This window comes from Ictidomys tridecemlineatus, chromosome 1 (genome assembly GCF_052094955.1).
Source record: "Ictidomys tridecemlineatus isolate mIctTri1 chromosome 1, mIctTri1.hap1, whole genome shotgun sequence".
In the NCBI taxonomy this organism is placed as follows: Eukaryota; Metazoa; Chordata; class Mammalia; order Rodentia; family Sciuridae; genus Ictidomys; species Ictidomys tridecemlineatus.
In genome coordinates, this window is record NC_135477.1 from 130,528,745 (window position 1) to 130,548,252 (window position 19,508).

Here is a 19,508-nt window from a genome sequence, read left to right on the forward strand (position 1 = left end):
CAAATGGGACTTACTTAAACTAAAAAGTTTTTTCTCAGCAAGAGAAACAATAAGAGAGGTAAATAGGGAGCCTACATCCTGGGAACAAATTTTTACTCCTCACACTTCAGATAGAGCCCTAATATCCAGAGTATACAAAGAACTCAAAAAAATAGACAATAAGATAACAAATAACCCAATCAACAAATGGGCCAAGGATCTGAACAGACACTTCTCAGAGGAGGATATACAATCAATCAACAAGTACATGAAAAAATGCTCAACATCTCTAGCAGTCAGAGAAATGCAAATCAAAACCACCCTAAGATACCATCTCACTCCAGTAAGATTGGCAGCCACTATGAAGTCAAACAACAACAAGTGCTGGCGAGGATGTGGAGAAAAGGTTACTCTTGTACATTGCTGGTGGGACTGCAAATTGGTGCGGCCAATTTGGAAAGCAGTTTGGTGATTCCTGGGAAAGCTGGGAATGGAACCACCATTTGACCCTGCTATTGCCCTTCTCGGACTATTCCCTGAAGACCTTAAAAGAGCATGCTACAGGGATGCTGCCACATCGATGTTCATAGCAGCACAATTCACAATAGCTAGACTGTGGAACCAACCCAGATGCCCTTCAATGGATAAATGGATAAAAAAAATGTGGCATCTATACACAATGGAGTACTATGCAGCAATAAAAAATGACAAAATCATAGAATTTGCAGGGAAATGGATGGCACTAGAGCAGATTATGCTTAGTGAAGCTAGTCAATCCCTAAAAAACAAATACCAAATGTCTTCTTTGATATAATGAGAGCAACTATGAACAGAGCAAGGAGGAAGAGCAGGAAGAAAAGACTAACATTTAACAGAGTCATGAGATGGGAGGGAAAGGGAGAGAAAAGGGAAATTGCATGGAAATGAAGGGAGACCCTCATTGCTATACAAAATTACATATAAGAGGTTGTGAGGGGAATGGGAAAATAAACAAGGAGAGTAATGAATTACAGTAGATGGGGTAGAGAGAGAAGAAGGGAGGGGAGGGGAGGGGAGGGGAGATAGTAGGGGATAGGAAAGTTAGCAGAATACAACAATTACTAATTGGGCATTATGTAAAATTGTGGATGTATAACCAACGTGATTCTGCAATCTGCATTTGGGGTAAAATTGGGAGTTCATAACCCACTTCAATCTAATGTATGAAATATGATATGTCAAGAGCTTTGTAATGTTGTGAACAACCAATAAAAAAAAATAAAAAAAAAAAAGAATTTAAAAAAAAAAAAAAAAAGAAAAGAAATATAACATTCAAAATGCTGCCAATATTTAAATTTCAGGATAGTAAATAAATATCTTCATTTATTATTATATATATAAATGTTATTATTTATATATATAATAAATGAATATATTATTTATATATATACAAAATTATTTATTATATATAAATATCTTCATTTCCTTGAACAATGACCACCAATAGTAAGACGGTTTTTAATGTTTTCAAGCAAAAATCTTAATGATCACACAATTTTAATTTATTCCCAGTGCCTATGAAGATTACAATGTTCCAACTTTCATAGTCATTGTTAAGGTCCATCATTACTATATAAAATGAGGATGACCCATATTTGAATGCTTATATTGAAAACAAAAAAATGGTCTAAAACCAATGATTTAAGCTTTGACTTAGTAAACTAGAAATATAAAAGACAATTAAACTGCAAATAAGTATAAAATAGGAAAAATAAAGATCAAAATGAAACCCAATGAAATAAAAAAGTGGAGAAAAATAGAGAAAAATAAAAAACTAGTTATCTGAAAAATTAATAAAATGGCTATTTGTATCTAGTAGTGAACAGAAAAGGTGAGAAGATATAAAATAACAATATCAGTAATGAAATACAGAATGTGTCTAAGGATTTTACCAACAGAACAATAAAAATGGAATATTATTAAACATTTTAAGCCAGTGAATTTGATAATTTGGAGAAAAAATTTCAAAGTTTCTTGAAAGACACAAATTACCAAAACTGATGTAGAAGAAGTTGATAATCTGAATCAATCCATATCAAGGAAGGAAATTTCGTAAACAAAAACCTTCCCATAAATAAAAATCTAGATCTAGACTGTTGAATTCTGTCACTATTCTGCCACAAATCTAAAAGCTTTTCTGAGTTCTGTGAGTTCTTCCTGGAAATGAGCAACTTTGTAAGCCCCATGATTTGTCAACCAGATCCAGTGCTATAGTTTGGATTTTACATGTCTGCTGAATGTCCATGTGGTAAAGTCTTGGTTCCCATTGGCACTACTGAGAAGATGTGGAATCTTGAGGTGGGACCTAGTAGGAAGTCTTTAGGACACTGAGGGAATGCTCCTAAAGGGGATTGTGGAACCTTAATCTCTTTCTTTTTCTCTTGGTTCCCAGCCAGGAGGTGAGCAGTTCCATTGCATACTGTCAGGAGCTGTGTGTGCATGGGCTGCGTGTAGACAGTTGTGCATAGTGGCCTCCTCAGGATAGGTCTGGCTTTGTGATCTCCTTGTAGCACCTTGTCAGTCAGGGATTGATCACCTGATGCAAGTGAACCTCCCCTTCAAGTTCTGCCTAATATCCCCACAGCACCTGAGATGGATGTTGCTGGGATTCTGTTCTCGCGACTAAAAGGCTCAGGGGTCACTCCAGTTAAACTGGGCTAACTGGGCTGCATGAAATAACCACACAAAAGACACAAATACCTTTTTCTTTGGGGTCGCTGTGATGGCTCCTCTGATCTTTAAGGGTCCACAGGAAGAGAGAGAGCGAGAGGACACGCTGACCCCTTTTATTGAGGAGAAGCTATTCAAATGAGGCAAGGGGTCAGGTTTCAGGGGGCTGAGTATCTTCATGAAGTCCACTGTCAGCAGGTTGACTGACCCCTGGGTAGGCCACACCCAAGGGTACAGTAAGAGAAGGGGACAGACACAAGGCACTTCCATGGAAGATTCTATCCTAAACAGGGCAAGGGGTTATATTACAAAGGGACAGGTGAGCATAGCTTCACCCAAGGGGCTATAGAAAGACACACCCATGCACAAGACACTGATAACATTTCTGTGACTGAGTGCCTCGGCACCCAACCAGGGAGTGTGACCCAGTCACGTGTAAGGTTGGCCTCCCACAGGATGTGACCTGCCAAGATGTCAATTAATCTGTCAATTAAGACATCATGAAGCAAGACCCTGCCCTTGAAATCTTATCCTCAACTTTGATGTATCCATTATAAAATAAACCAAATGCAGGCTCCCTCTCTCTCTCCTTCCTTCCAGTGTGGAAGCAGGACCCCTAAGATTGCAGAGCTGTCCCACCCTTAATTCCAAAATTATTTCTGTGTCATGTGAGTTTTCATTGTATTTCACAGCCAGCTCACTACACATAGGGGAACATAGACTTCCTGACTCCCATCGCAATCTAGCATCTGCCCCCACTTCAACAGACCTAAAAACAAATGAGCAACAAAGGAAAAAATGAACTGGTTTTATTGAAATTATAGATTCTTGTGCTTTAGAGTACACTATTAAAGTAAAAGGACAATGCACAGAATGGAATAAAGTACTTATAAATCATACATGTGATAAGGGACACATATTTTGAATATATAAAGAATTTTTTTACAACTCAACAATAAAAAGACAAATGACCCAATTAAAAACTGAAGAATCTGAATAGACAGTTATCTAAATAAGGAATATAAATGGCTATCAAGCACATGAAAAGATGCTCAGCATCAGTGGCCATAAGGGAAACGAAAATCAAAACCATAATGTAATATCACTTCAGACCCATTACTAGAATAAAAAAGTCAAGTCCTAACAAGCCCAGGCAAGGGGATGGGAAAACTGGTATTCTCATATACTAGTGCACTGGCAGTCTGATATGAAATACAAAATGGACCATCCAATGTGAAAAACACCCTGCAATTCCTCAAACAATTAGATATAGAATTACTATATAACCCAGCAAATCCATTCCTAGTAATCAAAAATAAACAAAACATGTCCACACTCATACATGAATGTTTGTAATAGTATTATTCATACTAGCTAAAGGTGAAATAACTCCAAATGTCTATCAATTGAATAATAGGTAAACAAATGTGGTATATCCACACAATGAAATATTTTGGGCCAAAAAAATATAGTATGATACATGCTATAAAGTAGATGAACCTTGCTAATATTTTTCTAACTGAAAGAAACAAGTCACAAGAGATCACATATTATATGATTCCATTTATATGAAATGTTCATAATCAGTAAATCTATAAAGACAGAATGTAGAACAGTGGTTGCTTAGGGGTACTCTTACCCCTAAAGTCAATAGAGAAGTGATAGCCAGATGGTATAGGGTTTCTCTTTGAGATGATGAAAATTTTCTAAAATTGACTGTCATAATGGTTGCACATATCTGGGAATATACTAAAAGTTACTGAATTATTTAAATGAGTAAATTAATTGGCATATGAATTATATCTCAAAGCTATTTAAAATATAATAAAAATTTTAGTGTATGGCTGAAGAGACATTAACTATCTACAACCATTCTGTACATAAAAACTTACACTCTACTCCTCTCCAGTAAATATCACTATGGAAGTCAAGCAAGCCTAGCAAATTTCTGTCAGAAAAAGATTTCTAACTCCGAGGATTAGTACAAATCCTACTTAGAACTTTCCCTCCTCCTTGCTCTGCTTAACCCACACTTAAGGTATACTCTATGGCAGGTGAGGAGGGGGAATACTCCAGGGGCAGTGTACTTACTTAGCATGCCCAAGGCCCTGGGTTGGATCCTCAGTTTGGAAGTGGGGGAAGATATCTTTCAAAAGAGATTTTATATCCTCTGAAAAATGCCTTCTTAAATTTTGCCCCATCTTTCTATACTGTAATTTTAATTGAACATCGAAAGAAGTAACTATGTTTGCCATATAATTTTATACAGCCACAAATCTTGATGATGTGTCTTTAAGTACAGTCTATATTCCTGAAAAGAAATTGTTTTCTATTGTCTTTGAATTTCTCTTAGAATACAGTTATTGAATGGATCAATAAGTGAAACCTTTCTGTGAATGGCTCACTATAAAGGATGGGTAGTTGAATACCTACCACATGCTCAGCACGTGAGCAGAAAAGACTAGCAGATATCAGTCTGGGTGGAGATCTAAGCCTCAGCCACCAGTTAAAACTAAAAATAAAGCAACTAAGCTTTTGCTTCCCTTTTCTCTCTTGCACCAGATTTTCACCTGGAAACCGGGTTTCTGTTCTCACGACTAAAAGGCTCAGGGGTCACTCCAGTTGAACTGGGCTGACTGGGCTGTGCAAAATAACCACATAAGCGACACAAATATCTTTTTCTTTGGGGTTTCTGTGAGGGATCCTCTGACCTTAAGGGTCCACAGGGAGAAAGAGAGCACCTGATGACCCCTTTTATTGAGGAGAAGCTATTCAAATGAGGCAAGGGGTCAGGTTTCAGGGGGCTGAGTCTATCTTCATGATGTCCACTGTCAGCAGGTTGACTGACACCTGGGAAGGCCACACCCAAGGGCACAGTAAGAGAAGGGGACCCACACAAGACACTTCCATGGAAGATTCTATTCCTAAACAGGGCAAGGAATTATATTCTAGCTTCACCCATGGGGCTGTAGAAAGATTCACTCATGCCTGAGACACTGACCCTTGAACCCAAGAAAGGTGGGGAAAGCTCTGCCACATTTTTGTGACTGAGCGTCTCAGCACCCAGCTGGGAAGTGTGACCCAGTCACATGTAAGGTTGGTCTCCCACACCTGGATAGATCTAAATTGGCATGGCTTACTTTATGATCCATGGCTCTTCTCCTTGTTCCAATTTAGAGATGACATCTGGTTTGGAAACTGAATATTATATTATAGAAAAAAACAGATGAATTGGGTTGGATATACTGGATAAAGATGAGAAAGTGCAGTTATAGGAGTCCACACTAAAGTTGTCCAGAAGCCAATTAACAAACGAGAGGGGAAAGAGAAAACATAGTCACTGTTCAGAAACCCACAAGACCCTATCAGATGAGAAAGAAGAGAGACAGTGAAATGGATAACACTGTTATGCAGGGAATTTATCCTTACCCATTAGACCATGTGACTGTAGTTTTCCAGTATCACATTCCTATACAGGGTTCTCTGAGCAGGATCCAGTTGCTGCCACTCCTCCTGGGTGAAATCCACAGCCATATCCTCAAACAACACTGGATCCTGTGACAGTACATTTCTGTTCAATCTGAAGAGAGCATTCTTGTCATTTTTACGGTAGTAGGCAAAACTAATGTGTCCAGTTCTACATCATGTTTTTTTTTTTTTGAGAAAAGTGAAGTAAAATACTTTAACAAAAAGAGCAAGACATAGCAGGAGAACAGAGAGCAAAAGGAGACCTAATCACAAAAGGGAATTTAATAAATAATAAAGTCAACATTTCTTTCTTTTTTAAAATTTTTTTAGTTGTACATGGATACAATACCTTTTTTTTTTCTATAGGGGATCTGTGTTGAATCATCCTGCCATCCTTCCCAAATCCCCTTGCTGAGTCTTTGGCATTTTCTCCTGAAATATAGTGCAGATCTGCAACCTTGTCATTTCGACAATTGGACTTTGTTTTCTACTTTTGATGGAAAATGGTCACTGAGTCTAGTACTAGCCCTTGGGAATCAAACCAAAATTAGATGAAAAATCCTTGGGTCATTGTTTTACTTTCTTTCTATTAGAGGAGTGTTTTTGTCAAACTTTAGTGGGCATCAGAAGTTGCTTCTGTGTTTACCGATTAGAAGATCATATTGCTTTAGTTCTGCTTTCAAAAGTTCTAGGAGTTTAAAAGTTAATTGAGAGTTAAATATTTTTCTTCAGTGCCACATACATGTGGCCATTCTTGGTAAGAACTGAGAAAAAAAGTCCAAATAAAATAAAATAGAACAAACATAGAAATACATAAATGGTGGTGATTCTGATTTTTTTTCCCTTAGGGAATTTGAGATCCAGTAAGTAAACTTCTATTGGGATATTATTCAAATATAACACAGGCTAACGTATTAATGACCCAAATTTTATATTGGTAGATTTACTGATCTACATAGGTTAGAAATGACTAGATTACCTTGCATTGTGATAGAAATGATGTAATTTGAGAATCGGGTGAGTCAGATTTATGAATATTGGGAAGACTGCTTTAATGACAAGTATTGTTCCTGATATAGCTTGTAATTTGAGATAATGAACTATTCTATTCATGCTGTCAAACTGAGGCCTTCACCTGTAGTAGTGAATTATTTAGAGGATTTTATCTTCTAAGTTGTTATTAAAGTGCTTTTACCAAATAATATATTCTCTCATTATGGTGATTTATCAGATCAAGAACTTTCTGAGATCAGGGACTGTTTTATAAATTGATATACCTCCAATAGCTTGTAGCATATCTGGCCCATTGTTAGTATTTAGGAAGTATTTGTAGAAATAATGATTGTTTCCTATTATCAGGATTTATAGTTAGAAAGTGATAGATAAAATTATACATAGAGGATTTTCTACTTTCTGTAAGTTATCAGGTGTTTCCCTGGGCTTATTTATTTGTTTATTTAATTATTAGTCTCATTATAGATATACATAATATTGCGGTTCACTTTGATATAAACAGGCTTGAAATATAATTTGCTTGAATTCAGTCGTCAGTACTTCCCCTTTCCTTCTTTTTTTTTAAATTTTTTTTTATTGGTTGTTCAAAACATTACAAAGCTCTTGACATATCATATTTCATACATTAGATTCAAGTTGGTTATGAACTCCCAATTTTACCCCAAATACAGATTGCAGAATCACATCGGTTACACATCCACTTTTTTACATAATGCCCTATTAGTAAGTGTTGTATTCTGCTACCTTTCCTATCCTCTACTATCCCCCTCCCCTCCCCTCCCATCTTCTCTCTCTTCCCCATCTACTGTAGTTCATTTCTCTCCTTGTTTATTTTCCCGTTCCCCTCTCAACCTCTTATGTGTAATTTTGTATAACAATGAGGGTCTCCCTCCATTACCATGCAATTTCCCCTTTCTCTCCCTTTCCCTCCCACCTAATGTATCTGTTTAATGTTGATCTTTTCTTCCTGCTCTTCCTCCCTGCTCTGTTCTTAGTTGTTCTCATTATATCAAAGAAGACATTTGGTATTTGTTTTTTAGGGATTGGCTAGCTTCACTAAGCATAATCTGCTCTAGTGCCATCCATTTCCCTGCAAATTCTATGATTTTGTCATTTTTTAGTGCTGTGTAATACTCCATGGTGTATAAACGCCACATTTTTTAATCCATTCATCTATTGAAGGGCATCTGGGTTGGTTCCACAGTCTAGCAATTGTGAATTGTGCTGCTACGAACATCAATGTGGCAGTATCCCTGTAGTATGCTCTTTTAAGGTCTTCAGGGAATAGTCCGAGAAGGGCAATAGCTAGGTTGAATGGTGGTTCCATTCCCAGCTTTCCAAGGAATCTCCATACTGCTTTCCAAATTGGCCACACCCGTTTGCAGTCCCACCAGCAATGTACAAGAGTACCCTTTTCCCCACATCCTCGCCAGCACTTGTTGTTGTTTGAGTTCATAATGGCTGCCAATCTTACTGGGGTGTGATGGTATCTTAGGGTGGTTTTGATTTGCATTTCCTTGACTGCTAGAGATGGTGAGCATTTTTTCATGTACTTGTTGATTGATTGTATGTCCTCCTCTGTGAAGTGTTTGTTCATGCCCTTGGCCCATTTGTTGATTGGGTTATTTGTTATCTTATTGTCTAATTTTTTGAGTTCTTTGTATACTCTGGATATTTGGGCTCTATCTGAAGTCTGAGGAGTAAAAATTTGTTCCCATGATGTAGGCTCCCTATTTACCTCTATTATTGTTTCTCTTGCTGAGAAAAACCTTTTCAGTTTAAGAAAGTCCCGTTTGTTGATTCTTGTTATTAACTCTTGTGCTATGGGTGTCCTATTAAGGAATTTGGAGCCCGACCCCACGATATGTAGATCGGAACCTACTTTTTCCTCTATCAGATGCAGAGTCTCTGATTTGATATCTAGCTCCTTGATCCACTTTGAGTTAACTTTTGTGCATGGTGGGAGGAGGGATTCAGATTCATTTTGGTGCATATGGATTTCCAGTTTTCCCAAAACCATTTGTTGAAGATGCTATCCTTCCTCTATTGCATGCTTTTAGCTCCTTTATCAAATATAAGATAGTTGTAGCTTTGTGGATTAGTCTCTGTGTCCTCTATTCTGTACCATTGGTCCACATGCCTGTTTTGGTACCAGTACCATGCTGTTTTTGTTACTATTGCTCTGTAATATAGTTTGAAATCTGGTATCACTATACCGCCTGATTCACGCTTCCTGTTTGAATTGCTTTTGCTATTCTGGGTCTTTTATTTTTCCATATGAATTTCATGATTGCTTTATCTATTTCTACAAGAAATTCCATTGGGATTTTGATTGGCATTGCATTAAACCTATAGAGAACTTTTGGTAATATTGCCATTTTGATGATGTTAGTTCTGCCTATCCATGAACAGTGTATAATTTTCCATCTTCTAAGATCTTCTTCTACTTCTCTTTTTAGGGTTTTGTAGTTTTCATTGTATAAATCTTTCACCTCTTTTGTTAGGTTGATTCCCAAGTATTTTATTTTTTTTGAGGATATTGTGAATGGAGTGTTTTTCCTCATTTCCGTTTCAGAAGTCTTGTCACTGATATACAGAAATGTCTTTGATTTAAGCGTGTTGATTTTATATCCTGCCACTTTGCTGAGTTCATTTATTAGTTCTAGTAGTTTTTTTGTAGACTCTTTTGGGTCTTCTAGGTATAGAATCATGTCTGCCGCAAATTGTGATAATTTAAGTTCTTCTTTTCCTATTTTTATGCCTTTAATTTCTTTCGTCTGTCTAATTGCCCTGGCCAGTGTTTCAAGAACTATATTGAATAGAAGTGGTGATAGAGGGCATCCCTGTCTTGTTCCAGATTTTAGAGGGAATGCCTTCAATTTTTCTCCATTGAGAATGATGCTAGCCTGAGGCTTGGCATAGATAGCTTTTACAATGTCGAGGTACGTTCCTGTTATCCCTAGTTTTTCTAGTGTTTTGAACATAAAGGGATGCTGTACTTTGTCGAATGCTTTCTCTGCGTCTATTGAGATGATCATATGGTTCTTATCTTTAAGTCTATTGATGTGGTGAATAACATTTATTGATTTCCGTATATTGAACCATCCTTGTATCCCAGGGATGAATCCTACTTGATCATGGTGCACAATTTTTTGATGTGCCTTTGTATCCGATTCACCAGAATTTTATTGAGGATTTTTGCAGCTAGGTTTATCAGAGATATTGGTCTGTAGTTTTCTTTCTTTGAGGTGTCTTTGGTTTCGGAATCAGGGTGATGTTGGCCTCATAGAATGAATTTGGCAGAGCTCCCTCTTTTTCTCTTTCCTGAAATAACTTGAAAAGTATTGGTATTAATTCTTCTTTAAAGGTTTTGTAAAACTCTGCTGTATACCCATCCGGTCCTGGGCTTTTCTTGGTTGGAAGTCTTTTGATTGCTTCTTCTATTTCATCTATTGATATTGGTCTGTTTAAGTTGTGAGTATCCTCCTGGCTCAGTCTGGGCAAATCATATGACTTAAGGAATTTATCGATGTCTTCACTATCTTCTATTTTATTGGAACATAGGTTTTCAAAATAATTTCTAATTGTCTTCTGTATTTCTGTAGCGTCTGTTGTGATATTGCCTTTTTCATCCCGTATGTTAGTAATTTGAGTTCTCTATCTTCTTCTCTTTGTTAGCATGGCTAAGGGTCTGTCAATCTTATTTATTTTTTCAAAGAACCAACTTTTAGTTTTGTTAATTTTTTCAATAGTTTCTTTTGTTTCAATTTCGTTGATTTCTGCTCTGATTTTAATTATTTCTTGCCTTCTGCTGCATTTGCTGTTGTTTTGCTCTTCCTTTTCTAGGGCTTTGAGATGAAGTGTGAGCTCAATTATTTTTTGGTTTTTCCTTTCTTTGAGGAATGATCTCCAGGCGATGAATTGATGAATTTCCCTCTTAAAACTGCTTTCATTGGGTTCCATAGATTCCGATATGTTGTGTCTGTATTTTCATTTATCTCTAAAATTTTTTTGATTTCCTCCTTTATGTCTTCTGTAATCCATTGATCATTCAGTAACATATTGTTCATTTTCCATGTGGTGTAGGATTTTTCCTTCCTTCTTTTATCATTGATTTCCAGTTTCATTCCATTATGATCAGATAAAATGCATGGTATTATCTCCACCCCTGTATATTTACTGAGGGTTTCCCTATGGCATAATATATGGTCTGTTTTTTAGAAGGATCCATGTGCTGCTGCAAAAAAAGTATATCCATTTGATGTTGGTTGATATATTCTATATATGTCAGTTAAGTCTAGGTTGTTGATTGTGATATTGAGTTCTATAGTTTATTTATTCAATTTTTGTTTGGAGGATCTGTCCAATGGTGAGAGAGGTGTGTTGAAGTCACCTATAATTATTGTGTTGTGGTCTATTTGATTCTTGAACTTGAGGAGAATTTGTTTTATGAATGTTGCAGCACCATTATTTGGTGCATAAATATTGATAATTGTTATGTCTTGTTGGTGAATGGTTCCTTTTAAGAGTATATAATGTCCTTCCGTATCCCTTTTGATTAATTTAGTCTTGAAGTCGATTTTATTCGATATGAGGATGGCCACCCCTGCTTGCTTGCGAGGACCGTGTGCATGGTATATTTTTTCCCAACCTTTCACCTTCAGCCTGTGTGTGTCTTTTCCAATCAGATGTGTCTCCTGGAGGCAGCATATTGTTGGATTTGTTTTTTTAATCCATGTTACTAGCCTATGTCGCTTTATTGGAGAGTTTAAGCCATTAACGTTTAGAGTTACTATTGATGTATGGTTTGTACTTCCAGTCATGTTTGATTATTTATCTTCTTTTAGTTTTTTTTCTCCAAGGTTAGCTTTCCCCCGCCCTCTGACTTTATAGAGACACTTCCCACTGATGGTTTTGGTTATTGTTTTTCATTTCTTCCTCGTGTAGTGTTTTGCTCAAGATGCTTTCCAATGCTGGTTTTCTGACTGCAAATTATTTTAGCTTTTGTTTATCATGAACGATTTTTATTTCGTTGTGGTACCTGAAGCTTAATTTTGCTGGATACAGAATTCTTGGTTGGCATCCATTGTCTTTCAGTGTTTGAAATACGTTGTTCCAGGATCTTCTCGCTTTCAGAGTCTGTGATGAAAAATCCATTTTTAACCTTATTGGTTTACCTCTGAATGTGATCTGCCTCCTTTCTCTTGTTGCTTTTAATATTTTCTCTTTGTTCTGTATATTGGATATCTTCATAACAATGTGTCTTGGTGTTGGTCTACTCTGATTTTGTGTGCTCGGTGTCCTGTATGCATCTACTATTTGTATATCCGTTTCCTTTTTTATTTCTGGAAAGTTTTCTATAATTATTTTATTCAGCAGGTTACTCATTCCCCTGGTTTGAATCTCTGTACCTTCCTCTATCCCGATGACTCGCAGATTTGGTTTTTTTATGTTATCCCATATCTCTTGGATGTTTTTCTCGTGATTTTTAACCAGCCTTTCTGAGTTGGCTAGGCTCTTTTCAAGATGATATATTTTGTCTTCATTATCTGATGTTCTGGCTTCTACTTGCTCCACTCTGTTAGTGATACTCTCAATTGAGTTTTTAATTTGGTTTATCGTTTCCTTCATTTCTAGAATTATTGTTTGATTTTTTTTATATTCTCTATCTCCTGATAAAGATGATTAACTTCTTTTATCTGTTTATGAAATTCATTTTCAATGTGTTCTTTCACTGTTTGGATTTGCTGTCTGTATCCTCTTTAAGGTTCCATTCCATCTGTCTAAGGTGTTCCTTGAGTTCTTTATGTGATCATTTTTCTGGTGACTCTAGGTCCTCCTGAATATTTAGGCTGTCCTTCATTGTTTGTACTCCTTTTCTTCCTTGCTTTTTTATGCTGGTCATGTTACTTCTTGTTCTGTTTGAATGCTGAGTTACTGTTTACTCTTATAAATTTATTTGGTGCTTTAGAGGAAAGATATTAGCAGGGCAGGGAAGAAGTCACTGAAGAGAATTAGAGTAGGCAGGTAGAATTGAAGGAAGGAGGGATAAGAAAATTGAAAAGAAATGAAAAGACAAAAGAAACAAAAACAAACAAACAAAAAAATTAGAAAATAAAGAAAGAAAAGAGGAAAAATTTTTTTTATAAAAATAATAATGAAAATAAAAAAAATGAAAATGAAAATGAAAAAAAAATAATAAAATTAAAAAATTAAAAAAGAAAAATAAAAAAACATTAAAAAAGTTAAAGAACAACAACAACAAAAATTGAAAATGAAAGAAAAAGGAAAAAAAAAGAGAAAAAAATGATGATGATAATAATAATAAATGTAGTCCTAGAGTTCAATTAACTTCTCTTCCAGTAGGTGGAGCTGTGCCCACTGGGTTAAGCTTCTCCTCTCAATAAGTGGATACCAATCACTGTGCAGCAGCTCTTCCTCGCAGACTGGGCAGGTCTCCAATCCTGAGTGCCTAGGGCCTTCTCTTGTGGTTCCTCAAGCCAGGCCGTGCTCACCTGTCTCGCTGGTTTCAATGCAGTTATCTCCTCCGCCCATGATGTCAGTTCTCTGCCAAGGTGGTATCCCATGCAAATGGTGACCTTTTGTTTCCTTTGCCGGGTGACCAATGCAACAGGTATGTCCTGACTATCTCTCCCAATCCCCTTTTCAGTCCTGTGGCTACTGCCTATGAAGGCTCAGTTGGCTTTTACCTCTAAGTTCAGAAGGGCTGACCACTTATTTCAGCGGGATCGTTAGTGCTGAGTCACGAGAAGCAGGCGAACCGGAGCTTTAATGCAGCCGATCCGGGCTCAGTGTTTTCTAAGGGGCCCAGACTGTACGTCCCAGATCCACGTCAGCTCAGCAATGCCTAGTGATCCTGAGCAAATAGCCTTTAGGTAATTTACAGCTCCCTATGCCAGAGCAGTTGAAGAGGTCAGAGACTTGATCTCTCCGTGCCTGCCACCATGTTAGATCTCCTCAATGATATTCATCTTACCCTTACAGCTTCCTGGCATAAGCAAGATCTTGGGATTATACAAATTGCTGCTTCTGTTTCCAGCCCAGATTTCTAGAAATGAAACCCTGCCGCCGTCGCCTCCGCCTCTGGGCCGCGCTCACAGGCGCCGCACTCACGGGCGCCCCGCTCGTCGGCAACCTTAGCGGTGCTGCCGCGGCCTCCGCCGCTCCTCGGCCAGGTGCCAGTCTCCAGGGGTCCAAGCGGCTGCCGCCACGGCTCTCTGTCCCTCTCCTCCGGAGCACGGGTCCCCTCGCAGAGGGATGCAGAACGACCCCAGAGCGGGCTCTGCCTGAAGGTGCAGTGGCAAACAGGCGACCGAGGTGATCAAAGCTGTGGTCCAGCCTTTGGAGGACAGGGCTCGGCATGCAGCCCAGTTCCAAACTCTAGAAGCGGCTGCTGGACAATGAAAACAGAGCCATCAAGACAGCAAGCAGAAAGCAAATGGTGGCTCCCGTGGAGTGGATTTTCGGCACCGAAACCACAGGCCAGTCAATAATCCCAATCCACCATCTCTCCCTGTATAGAAAAAACCCCCCAAAAAATGGCGGGGGCGCACTGAGCTTTCTTTGCCTCAGGTACTTACAATCCACTGCTGATTACACATTCAGCTGCTCTGCCCGGAGCGAAGTGAAAGAGGAAGCAGATGGGGGCAAAGCGCCCGAGGCTCTGTGCAGCAAAGAGTCCCACCGGGAGCCAAGTGTCTCTTTTTCAAACTCTTTGTTCTTTCTGCTGCTTGGCAAAGTGGTCCGCTACAGATTAATGGTGAAAGGGGCTCTAACAAGCTGCGCGAAATCTCGATTAAAGCCGCTGCTCTGAGCACCACACTCAGCACTTCAGCAGCCCCCGTTCGCAGCGGTCATCTTTGGATACAATACCTTTATTTTATTTACTTTTATGTGGTGCTGAGGATCAAACTTGGTGCTCCACATGTGTGAGGCGAATGTTCTACTGCTGAGCTATCACCCTAGCCCCTCAACATTTCTTTTTAAAATTTTTTAGTTCTAATTTGTTATATATGAGAACAGAATGCATTACAATTCTTATTACATATGTAGAGCATAATTTTTCTTATGTCTGATTATATACATAGTATATTCACATCAATTCATGTCTTCATACATGTACTTTGAAGAATCATATCCATCTCATTCCACCGTCATTTCTGACCCCATGCCCCCTCCCTTCCTCTCCCATCCCATTGCCATATCTAGAATTTGTCTATTCTTCCCTTGCTCCCCCTCCTTACCCCACTATAAATCAGCCTCCTTATATCAGAGTAAACATTTGGCATTTGGCTTTTGGGGATTGGCTAACTTCACTTAGCATTATCTTTTCCAACTCCATCTATTTACAGGCAAATACAAAGATAGTATTTTCTTTTATTGCCAAGTAATATTCCATTGTATATGTATATGTGTGTGTGTGTGTGTGTGTGTGTGTGTGTGTGTGTGTGTGACTTTTTTTAAATCCATTCATCTACTGAAGGGCATATAGGTTGGTTCCACTGTTTAGCTATTGTGAATTGTGCTGCTATAAACATTGATGTGGCTGTGTCACTGCAGTATGCTGTTTTTAAGTCCTTTGAGTATAGTCTGAGAAGAGGGATAGCTGGTTCCATTCCTAATTTTCCAAGGCATCTCCATACTGCTTTCCATATTGGTGGCACCAATTAGCAGACTCTATAGCAATGTATGAGTGTGCCTTTTCCCCCACATCCTCACCAACATTTATTGTTGTTTGTATGCATAATAGCTACCATTCTGATTGGAGTGAGATGAAATCTTAGAGTAGTTTTGATTTGTATTTCTCTAATTGATGAGATGATGTAGCAGGATATAATATCAACACCCATAAATCAAAGGCATTTCTGTATATCAGTTACAAATCCTCTGAAAGGGAAACAAGGAAAACTACCCCATTTACAATAGTCTCAAAAAAAAAAAACAACAAAAAGAAACTTGGAAATCAACTTAATGAAAGAGGTGAATGATCTAAACAGTGAAAACTCACCTTGGGACAAATGCAGCCTTGGAAGAGTTTGGAGACAAGGTCTTGCTAAGCTGATGACCTGGAACTAGGTATGCATCTTCCCAAAATTTGTTGACTCCTGTTAATAGAAAATGTTAGTTTCTAGTTTGTCTTGACACCTGGCTCCAGGACCTTCTTTCTGCTCCAGTCAAGCCCCTGAATCCAATGTGTTCTGGAAATCCCAATAATGGTGCTTCTCCCTGCTCAAAAAAACAAAAACAAAAAAACCAAAAACAAAAAACAGTGAAAACTATAGAAACCTAAAGAAAGAAATCAAAGAAGACCTTAGAAGATAAAAAAAGATTTATTTTGCCATTGAATAGGCAGAACTAATATTATCAAAATGACCATACTACCAAAAGCATTATACAGATTTAATGAAATTCCAATCAAAATCCCAATGGCAATTCTCATAGAAATAAAAAAAGCAGTCATTAAATTCATCTGGAAAAATAAGAGACCCAGAATAGGTCTGGGTAAAGCAATTCTTAGCAAGAAGAGTGAAGCAGGTGGCATCACTATACGAGAACTTAAACTATACGACAGAGCATTAGTAACAAAAGTAGCATGGTATTGGCCCCAAAATAGACTGGTAGACCACTGGTGCAGAATAGAGGACACAGAGACTAACCCACATAATTACAGTTATATTAGACAAAGTTGCCAAAAACATACATTCTAGAAAAGATAGCCTCTTCAGCAAATGGTGCTGGGAAAACTGGAAATCCAGATACAACAAAATGAAATTATGCACCTATCTCTCACCATGCAATAAACTCAACTCAAAGTGGATCAAGGACATAGGAATTAAATTAGAGACCCTGTGTCTGATAGAAGAAAAAGTAGGCCCTAATCTCCATCATGTTGGATTAGGCCCCAACTTCCTAAATAAGACTCCTATAGCACACAAATTAAAATCAAGAATCAATAAATGGAATGAATTCAAACTAAAAAGTTCCTTCTCAGCAAAAGAAACAATCAGTGAGGTGAATAGAGATCTTACATCTTGGGAACATATTTTTACCCCTCACACATCAGATGGAGCACTAATCTCTAGGGTATATAAAGAACTCAAAAAGCTAAGCATCAAAAAACAAAAACAAAAACAAATAACCCAATCGACAAATGGGCCAAGGATCTGAACAGAGATTTCTCAGAAGATGATATATAATCAATCAACAAATATATGTAAAGACAACTAACAATACTGAGAAAATTAGATAGAGTTATGCAATAAAAGCTGGAACTTTACATTTTAAAAACAGTAAAATTGATAATGTCCAGATAGAGAAAAAAGTATCTAAAGAGAAATGATTAACACTGAATATCCCAGGAGGAAGCAAGAAATGTAAGGCTCTTACCTTATTATATCTACATTTATATAATATGTGAATGTTTTTCTGCAAGTATACATAATTTGGATCAGGAATAAAATAGTAAAACATCTTAATTAAAGAACAGAGAGAACTGGAGTTGGGGAATAGACTCACAAACCCTAAGGTCATATCAAAAGCTACGGAGAAAACATTCCTGATCTTCAAGCCTTTGTCAGTGAATTCTAGGTAAAGAACAGCACAGTTGAGAAAAATATTGGCTTTACAGACCAGTGGACACTCATCATTCCATCTTATTCAGGTACCATCCCTTGAAAATATTATCACTGAAAGCCTATAGTACACTAAAGAATAATGATTATGAAGAAGGTTCTAACATTAATGATAACTGCCCTCCTTAAAAGAAATATTTTAATACACAAACAAATTTAAAAAGTAAGGGTGCATTTATGTAGGGATATGTACAAGGAAATCACCTATAGGAAGAATAAAAATGTTTTTATTTGAATACAAATGGCAGGAAATATTTTCTTATTATTGAAAATTCAGTTTGTTTCTCTTTGTGGAGAATGTTAAGTGTAAATCATGTATACCATGTTCTCTACCTTTCTACTGTGATTGCTAGAAAGATTAGACAAATTTATATTGTAATTTTTACACATAGACAACATAAGGACTAATAGGATATTACTATATTTATGTATAATTTATATTTAACAAGTGTATATATATATATATATATATAAAATATGTTCATATATTTGTCCTCTACTTTACTAGTGGTTTGATATGGCTTAAACCCACATAAAATCTGCATATTACATATCAGCTCCTTGCAAGTCTTTACTTCTGTTCTCTTTACTTTTTCTTAATCCTGATTTTTAGTTTTCTGCACTTTTCTATTTAAATGTATGGGAACCAAGTACAAAATAAAAAAGCAGCTAACCTGAGCTTTGATTATTTTCTATTTCTCTTTCAACAAGGCAGAAGTCTGAAGAATCAGAACTAGAGGAGAGAATGGAGTCTCCAGTGGCCAGAGCTGACATTCATCAGTCTAGAGACAATCTCCTCCAGAAGTCAGGTGGGTAATGGGCCATCCTGGGGGAGAAGGCCATTTAAGGCTCACAGAAACATTGGGAAAGACTGTGTGAAGGGGCCATCAACTCCTTCCTTGACTATAATACGATCACATAAAACTTGGACAAATTATATTTTTAACTGGATAAACACAGAGATATGTTTCTGATGGATTTAAGAAAAACTTATTGTTCCCCTTTGAATAAATTATTTTATTCAGTCTTATGTTTTGTTTTTATAGCATTCTATCTTAAAACAAAAATCATGAATATGGAGGTAACTGGAATGGGAAAATGACCAAGTAGAAGACTGAGGAATGTATTTGCATATTCCCAGCACTGAGTTCTGTTACTGTTTGTCCATCAAAAAATTCAAAAGTTGACCTGCAATGTGATAATATTAGGAGGTGAAGTCTTTAAAGAGTCCTCATCAGTAGGATTAATGCCCTTATAAAAAGAGACACAAGAGAGAAGAATTATCTCTCAGGAATGGGAAGATAATATGAGAAGACAGCCATCTGCAGACCAAGAAGAGTGCCCTCACTAGATATGAGATCTGCCAGCACCTTGACCATGAACTTGCCAGCTTCTAGGACTATGAGAGACAATTGTTTGTTGTTTAAACTGTCCTGTCTATAGTATTCTCTTATGGAAGGTCTAAGATAAGTTCTTTCATGTTTACCCCAACCCAGCAAATTCTCTTGGTGCATCACCATTCATGCATTAAAATTAATTAAATTGGTTTTGTTTAGATTATTATTAATGATTTTCAACAGAATAGATGTCTATATAAGAACTCAAAAAGTTAAACAACAAAAAAATAAATGACCCAATCAACAAATGGGCCAAGGACCTGAACAGACACTTCTCAGAGGAGGATAT

General features: G+C 37.3%; 1 long non-coding RNA gene across 1 annotated transcript in view; it reads right to left on the minus strand.

Annotated features, from left to right (window-relative positions):
• LOC110598031 (uncharacterized) overlaps positions 1-18,228 on the minus strand; it is a 30,698-nt gene extending 12,470 nt beyond the window's left edge. The window contains exons 1-2 of the long non-coding RNA XR_013438214.1: positions 16,199-18,228; positions 6,118-6,243 (exon numbers count right to left, since the gene is read on the minus strand). This is a non-coding gene — a long non-coding RNA (uncharacterized LOC110598031). The remainder of the gene's footprint in view (positions 1-6,117; positions 6,244-16,198) is intronic.
• Between the last annotated feature and the right edge of the window lie 1,280 nt (positions 18,229-19,508).